Source organism: Mustela putorius, unplaced genomic scaffold (genome assembly GCF_011764305.1).
Source record: "Mustela putorius furo isolate JIRA1106 unplaced genomic scaffold, ASM1176430v1.1 tig00000765_pilon_pilon_pilon, whole genome shotgun sequence".
NCBI lineage: Eukaryota > Metazoa > Chordata > Mammalia > Carnivora > Mustelidae > Mustela > Mustela putorius.
In genome coordinates, this window is record NW_025421470.1 from 1,117,869 (window position 1) to 1,123,828 (window position 5,960).

Below are 5,960 nucleotides of genomic sequence, written 5' to 3' on the forward strand. Positions count from 1 at the left end.
ATGAGCAGGGATGGGGCCTCTGGCGTCTTCCCCGGGCCCGCGGGCCTCACGCAGCAGCAGCAGCAGCAGCAGCGAGCTTGGGGAAGCCAGCCTATCTCCTTCTCTCCCCCAGGGCAGCAGGGCCCCGAGGATGGTCACTCCTGACAGCTGGGAGGTCTCCAGAGTGATGGCCACCCACCACGCGTGCGTGCACACCACACACACGGGCACACGCACAGAGGCACACACGTACGTCATACATGCGGAGACCTGTGGGAAGCAGCGATCCTGACAGGGCCCGACTCCCGGGTGTGCTGCTGACCCGGGAAGTCCGTGTCTCAGAGCCTGAGGTCCTGGCTGCTGGGCCCCACGTTCACGAGTCAGAGCGCATGGACTTGGGTCCGAGTGACCGCAGACACCCAGGGGTGCTGGGCAGACCCTGCGTGAGGAGGTTCCTGGGCTCACCGTGACCCCCAGTTTGCAGATGAGGACTTTGAATGCCCAGCAAGGTCAAATAACTGGCCCATGGCGGCGCGGCAGAAAGGAGAGAGAGGCTGGCCCCGCCCCTGGTCCAAGCTTCTGGGGAGGCTGACGGGGTGCGCCTCACGTCTGACGGTGCCCCGGGGCAAGCCTGGATGTGGCCGTCAGTCCCCATGAGCCGGTGCACGCCTCGGCAGAGACTCAGTTTCCCTGTGTTGCTCGCTTTAACATACACGCAGAGACGGACGGCCTCACCAGCCCCAGCGCCAGGTCGTCTGAGATCGGGTGGGGGACATCGCTGAGCCCGAGGGGTACGGGATGCAAACCCGAGGGCCAGCTGGGGAAGGCGGCGTTTCCGGCCTGGGTAGTGCCGTGAACCGTGTGCGTGAGTGCCAGCCCCCCGTGAGCAGGTGGGTCCCCAGACAGGAACTCGTGTCCCGTCATCCTGCCTCCCCCAGCGGCTGGCACAGTACAGGGCACGGACTGTGGCCAGAGGTTGTGGGTTGGACCCGCTGAGGAAATGACTGACCGCAAGAAGCCCACTTCCTCCGGGAAGACCCCAACTTTCTCCTCTGACTTCAAGTCCGAGCTCCACCCGACTGACCGCCCGTGGCCGAGCGTCCTGCCGGCCAGTTTGCAGACACCAGGACAGCCCCGACGCCTCTGCCATCGGCCAGGGCTGGATGTGTGGGGTGGGTGTGGCTTGAGCAGAGCTCAGCTTCCTTCTCCTCCGCCGGCCCGCACCGTCACTCTGGATCTCGTGTGGGCCGGCTGCCGCGGTGGGTTCCTGCCGGCCCCGCGGCCTCAGAGGTGCCGAGTCGGGCTCCTTCTCTCCTCTCCTCCCGCATACACCCGACGCCGTCCAAGGGGGTTTCTTCCGCAGCCCAGTATGGGGACGGCGTGTCTCGGGGCCGCGCCCTCGCCCGTTATCTGGCTACACCAGCCCTCGTCGGGCTCTGGGCGCTGACGCTGTGACTCGGTCCTTGGACCCACCGCCCCCCAGACGAGGTCTGTACTCTGTTCTGTCTGCTCGGGGTTTCGGCTCGGAGTCCTCCCATGAACGAAACCCTCTAAGGGTGAGGCTTCCAGGCTCCGCACCAGGACATCCTCTCCTGTTTCCTTCTAGAAGCGCCCGCGTCTGAGCGTTCACGTGCACAGCCACGGGCCGACGGAGTAGACTTTTGAGCGTAGTGCAAACCACAGCTCGGCTTTCTTTGTCCCACGTGGGTTTGCAGTTATCCTGGAGTTACTTACTGAAGAGATTTTTTTCCTTTTCTTTTGTCCCGTGACCTACGTTTATTATGAAGCCTCACGTACACGCGTCTGCTTCCAGACCCTTCGTTCTGCTTCTTTCCTCTGGACCCCACAGCACTGCGTTGTCTCAGTTCTGAGTGCCTGCCGGTGTAGACCCTCGCTGCAGTCTTCCCGCAGTCTCGGCGGCTCCCAGGCCCTGGGACGTCTGTGTGACCTTTAGGATCAGCTGCGCAATGTCCCCCCCCAGCCCCTCCCACACGGGTCTTTGCTGGGAGCCCATTGTCTCTACAGACTCATTCACGACTTTGTAACACTTTGTAACACTTTGTAACACTTGTCTTTTAACCCACAAATATGTCATCTCCCTCTCTTTGTTTAGGTCTTCCTTAACCTTAAATAAATGTTTTAGCGTTTCCAGAACTTTTTGTTGGACTTACTGGTTTTTTTTCTCAGATGCTGTGGGGATGACATCAGTTTAAACGTCTCCTATCCCCGCATTATTTGCTGTGGTCTGCGGAAGCACAACCGAGCTTCGCGTATTTATTTTGCACCCGGGGCTCTTACTAAATTCAAGTAAATTCAAGTAAGTTCCAGGTGACGACATTACAAAGACATCATTCCCGCGCCGTGTGCTTCGCAGCGTGAAGTGCGGTGATCTCGGGCTGCTCACGGGACCTGCAGCCGCCCCGCACAGCTGCGGAGCTCGGCGTCCGCCCCTGGTTCTGTGCCCTCGCGGAGGTCGCGTTCGGCCGGCAGCGTGCGCTGGGGCTCTGTTTGGATTCTCCGCATGCGCGACGCTGGTCGTGAGGTTGACAGAATCCTAGGGGGAGGGTTTGGTAGAAACACGTCCCTGAGGGGAGGGGCCGGGTCTGCCCGGGTGCCGCTGGGGCCGGGCCGGGCAGGGGTCAGAGGTGACCAGCCCGCGTCCGGGGCGACGACGCCGCAGGCTCCGGAGGGCTCGCCCGCTGAGAGGTCTCCGTCGCATCTCCTCCTCCCCAGAGACGCGTGCCGGCCCTGCAGGCCTGATCGAGGGGCAGGGGGAGCTCCGCCGAGCCCGTCCCCTCACCTGTGTGCTGGCGGGTCATGGGTCCCCGCGCGAGCCTAGCACATGGTGGCCGAGCTCTGGGAGATGCCCCTGGCGGACCCCCGGGCCAGACCCCAGCCTCCCGCGTCTGAGCCGCGTCACACCCCGTGGCCTCTGAGCAGGAAAGCGCCTGCCGCCAGGAGAGGGGCCGTTTCCCAACATTCCGACGCCCGGGACGATTAGGGGTAAAACAGTCTTTCTGTGTCTAAACACGTTTCCTGTGTCAGCCCTGGATACCCTGGCAAGGAAAGGCTCCGGAAGAATGTTCACTCACGCCCGGTGAGCGGCCTGAGCTTCGGGGGGGAGGGGAATTCAAGAACAACATAGGAAGTTGCATTTAGAAAAATTTACACATTATAATGTTGGTGTTCACACTAGTATAAAACCCCAAGTCTTAAGATCTAAAATTAAATTTCCAGGGGTAACGGGGCTGTTGGTTCGCTCGGATGAGAGGGGGATCCCCGACTTTCCGGCTTCCTCCCTCTGCTCCTGCCCTTCTCCCTTTCCCGTCCTGGGACCGCCCGAGACTTCAGGCAGCGGGACCCCAGGTGAGGCAGGTGTGAGCGTGCACGGACCTGAGCTCCGTGTGCCACATGCCGGCCCCCGCCGTGTCCGAACAAAACTCGTGCCTTCTGAGAAGCGAGGAGACCCGCAGCTCGGTCTGCGGGAGGGCGGACGCGGCGCGGAAACACCGACAAGTGAGCCAGCGCGAGAGCGGACGGGCGCGTGGGTCCACACGGGAGAGATCACAGCCGGGAAGACTGGAACGTTCCCGTGAAACTGCGTAGAGCCTCGGAGACTCTGGTTTGGGCCCGGGCTCTCCCTCCGAGGGAAAAACCGCTCAGAGCGACTCGTCCGCAAGTCTGCCGCACACCTGAAACAGGTCAGAGGTCGCGCCCGTGGCCGTGAGCCCGCAGCGCAGAGCCGTGGCCAGTTGTGGAAGCATCTCCTTCAGGGTCATGTTTTCAGAAGGGAAAGCGTAGCTAGGACGACCAGCCCCACGGCCGAGTCTCTGGAAGGCCCCACCGGCTTCCCACCCAACACGCAGGAAGCAGACCAGGAGACGTGTGTCGCATCTGCGGAGAGTCGGGCTCAAGGGCGAAGCTGCGGGAAGCCAGGACCTGGTTCACCATGACGCGTCAACATTCTCACGGAGGGGTGAGCCCTCCATGCTTCCATGAGACGGAGACGGTACCGTGGCGGGCGAGGGCTGTGCAGGGTCTCGGGAGCTCTGTCTCTCCACCCCCCTCCTGCTCTGACCACAAAAGTCTACCGATCCAACGTTTAAAGGGAGCCAGACCACAGGCCCCATCTTTAGTAAAAGCCCTAGACGGTTTTCCTCATGATGGTATTGATCATTCTATTTTATTTAATTTTTAAAGATTTTATTTATTTGACAGCGAGAGAAGAAGCACAAGCAGGAGTGGGGGAGGGAGAAGCAGGCTTCCCGCTGAGCCCCGACGCAGGGCTCCTTCCCAGGACCCTGAGATCATGACCCAAGCCGAAGGCAGACGCCTAACGACTGAACCGCCCAGGTGCCCCGAAATTACTAATTTTAAATGTCAAATTTAGAGGTTTTCCTATCAGGTTTTTTAGTTATTATGGGGTATGAGAAGAGTGGGCATTTTAGTAATTTTCTGGTCATTCCATTACCTGATTGAACATCTGTAAATGACCTGTAAGGCGCCTAACTGTCCCCTTCTTTAGTTTATAATAGGAACTTGTGGCAGCTCGGAGGGTCTCACAATAGCATGACACTCCTCCCCCTGGACGTCCCCGTCCCTCAGCCGCTGTCACAGCAGCTCCCGGGAGGCTGTCACAGCAGAAGGGAGCTGCTCGCAGGGCTGGAGGCTGGACAGGTGAGGCCCGGGACCAACCGGGCTGGGGAGGCCCCTGCCTGGTCACTCACTTCCCGTGTGGCCTCCCAGGGCCCAGGGGACCTCGCCTCACGCCTCTGGGCTCATCGCCAGCCACGGCAGCCCTTCTCGAAGCCAAAACAAAGTGGCACCGTGACGCGGGTCTCCACATGTTTACGTGAACGGGGCTCTTGCAAACACGCTCTTTGGTGAGGACACGGATCCGGTGGCTCGTGGCCGTGGAGAGCCGCTGCGTAGGGAAGGCCGATTAGCTCGGAGAGTGGGAGCGACGAACACACGGGCTTTTCCCTAAAAGCATCATGAGAAAAGAGCTGGCAAGTCGCCTTGGCCTGGTCTCACCCCTGTCGGAGGACGTGCCTGCCACCTAGAACCAGACCATGGGGCCCCGCCGTGTAAAAACCCGTGGGCCTCCCTGCAACTGGGCGTGGAGGCCTGGAACTCACCGAGCACCGGGCGGGCTTGTCTAGGATAAACCTCGAGTGTGTGCGTCCCACTCCGTGGCCTGCTGCCACCAACACACCCGTCCTGTCCTCATGGCCGTGGGCCAGCCACAGCAGCGTGGGCCGCTGGAGCTCCGGGGGTTGTCCCGGGGTCACGTCACCTGCCATCCGCTGGGCTGCAGGCCACGCACTCCCGTGGCCCCGGGGGCGGCTCTGGACAGCGCGTGTCTCCCCGAGGGGTCTCCGCCCTCCCCGCGCCAGCCCCGGATCTGAGCTCTGCTCGGGCTCCCGACTCTCCTACAGCGTCCGGGAAGGGGAGCGGCTCGCCGCCTCTGTCCGCACCAACACTCCCGGCGAATTCCACAAGAAGCACTGTGCGGGCGCCAGGGTTTCCAGACATACCTGTGGCCACGAAGCGCTCCTTTTTTGGAACCATGAAAACACCTGGGAGATTTCTCCTTTCCCCTCCCAGGTGTGAAAACCACAGACCTTCTAAACGTTGTGCCTCGAGGTAGGCAGGATGACTCACCGCTCTCGGGGCAATTTGTCGAGAAACCATGATGACACTGCACAGGTTTCAAGGCTGACCGAGGGCACTTGATGTCCCAGGAGTGGTTCCTCACTGAGTGCAGGAGGTGGGAGCAGGTCACTGCCGGGAGGGACGTGGGGCAGTGCCCGTCACCCCTGTGGGGACCACCCCAAATGTGGGGACAGGACAAAGTGAGCCCCTGGGCCAGCCAGGCCTCGTCCACGGGTCCCCACGCCCGTGTGTAGGGAGCAAACTGCAGAAAAGTCACGGGGGGTGTTTCCCAGGCAGGTTCGCAGAGACCCGCAGGCGCCGGGAGC